Raw genomic sequence first — 2,536 nt, forward strand, 5'->3', positions numbered from 1 at the left:
AAAAACAGCACCACGCCCCCAGGGATGATCTGAGAGAGTTTTAGTATGCTGCCAGTGCACTGCCGCGTCTGCCTCTGTGCTGCCATCTAGTGGTCTCTCAGCAGTTCACTGGGGAACCAACTCTCTGCAGCACAGACTTTATTTAACCTGTAAAGTAAGCATTGAAGCTGAAGCCTTGTTCACAAGGGGTCCCTGATAAAAATCAGGTAAAATCAGCAGATAAACAGAGTTTAAACACATTACAATAACAAGACACAATTTATACCAACAAGGACAAATATCCAGTAAATTTATAAATTCAAAATATCAAAGGAGCATCCATACATCTGGCTAGCAGTGACCAGCAGTCTCCGGAATATCCCTATACCATGATCGAAAAGATTCCAAATCCATAGGCAAGTACCATTGTAGCAAGCCTCAGATTTTGCCTAATATGTTTTCATTCTTTTTACTGACTACAACTACAACAATTTAATACGGGAATCAAAAGATTGTCAGGCACACGTATGTCTATCTGTCCCATGTAAAAACAGTCTCATTGTAATTGATCAGCTCACCTCTTACCCAGCTTGTTTGCTGGGCTGCAGGTGGCTTCATCACTATAAGTAACTAAGAGGGGCTTTACAATCACAATTGCAATGTTCCTCACCTGACTCTGACATGTTCTTCATAAAGAGTACCGCAGGCCTCTGTTACTGCTGTACATGAATACAGAACTAGCTTGGATTCATTCCCTATTAACTGGAACAGTGATTCTCAGACTGGGGGTTGGGTCCCACTGGGAGGTCATGGAAAAGTTTTGACCACATCACAAGCAAACCTGCTCGGAATGTAATGGCTACAGAACATTGCAGAAGGTCTTTTATAGAAAGGAGACATTGCCTTTTGAAACTCTTGCCAGGCAAGAATATAGCTTTTTTTTTTTTAATATAGCTTTTTTTTTTTTTTTTTTACTTCTTTTTACTTTATTATTCATTCTGTGCTTATTTATAAATAAAAAATCCAACTGGATTTAGATATTTCTTTTATATATTAGTTATATTTTAATAAGGGGGCCAGCGCCAGATTTCAGGCTTTCCCTGTGCCAGTTCTAAGCTCTGTGCTCCCTGATGAATTCAAGTTTGTGCCAATTTCTGCTGTTTGCCCAATCATTTGCAGTCCTTGCCTGCCAACAGCTGCTGTTATTACTTACTTGTCATGTGCACTCTTGTTTCCTTGGTCCAGGAACATTACATTTTGGCAGCTTTTAATCCTGCTTTAGTCAGATGAATCATAATAGCAAAATCCCTTGTAGATGATATCCTGTATAAAATTAGAAGAATTTTCTAAACCCTATTGTTTAAATCATATATAAAGCCACTTTGGATATATACAAATATTTATTATGTCACTACTTGCTTTTTTGTTTTGTCCTTTCAACTTCTTTTGTTTTTTTAGACAGAATGAATTTTGACCTCTTTTTCGTGACATGTTGAGTTTACCCACGCACAAGGGGGTGTTTTCAGTCAAGCCTGGTTTGAAACGCCTGATCTCAAGAGCATGTGACTTGTGTCAGTCTGTCAAAGAAACTTCCGCCTAGTCTACAGTTTTTAATCGGTGTGCTATTTGGCAGATTAGAGCAGTCAGTTTTTCTTCCTTATAGCCCATTCCCTGATAAATGACTGGTCTGTGATACCTATTCAGATATTTTAGAGTGGGAAAAAATGATTAATTTATTCTTCAGCAGGCCAGGTGAAATTGCTTTGTCAAAATATGTGGACACCATTAATCTTGTATTTAAATCAAAGACAACATACCCAATTGTAAACGCTTTTGAATTAAATCATGTAGGCTGAACACAGTGGAGCCCATTTATAACGCTGTAGTCAGAAGCCAGTTACAAGACCGTGCTATTTGTGTTCCGTCTTATAAATAGAATGAACGTGCTATTGGAATGGCATTTTGGGGCTTTTAGCAAAACGGTGGTTCAGGCTGGGAACTCACTTTTAAGATAGATTAAAATTGTATACATCAAGCATATTAGGCTGTTACCAGACATTCGTCAGTCAAATGTCTAGTATCTCATTCATCATTCGATTAACAACACGTTCAATGATCACCTAGAAAGGGCTTTACATCTTACCTCAATCCATTCGTCCCTGTTGTGCATCAGAGTTCGCTTCCTCCTTCCCAGCTTTGTTTACCGGGGGGGGGGGGCGTAGGGAAGAGAGCTATCCTGTAGTCTTTCAGATTAAACTTTTAAAACAAAGTCCTAGACAGAAAAGATCAATAGATCAAAGATACCTGTGACTTGATTTTACACAAGAGCAAGCCACAGAATTGCATTCCTGTGGACTACGGTGGGAATCTGGGGTTAGTGCACCTCATCCTGCTCAGTGGCCCCTACTTGTCTGATACCCCACAAGTCCAGACTGCAGCCCTCACCTCCAGTAACTTGACAAGGTTTGGCGGGTGAAAAGGGTGATTGAGTTGAAAGCAGGAATAGGTTTTTGAACAAGGAGACTTTTTTAACCCTTTCAGTCCTGGCGGGACCTCA

The sequence above is a fragment of the Acipenser ruthenus genome, chromosome 19 (genome assembly GCF_902713425.1).
Source record: "Acipenser ruthenus chromosome 19, fAciRut3.2 maternal haplotype, whole genome shotgun sequence".
In the NCBI taxonomy this organism is placed as follows: domain Eukaryota; kingdom Metazoa; phylum Chordata; class Actinopteri; order Acipenseriformes; family Acipenseridae; genus Acipenser; species Acipenser ruthenus.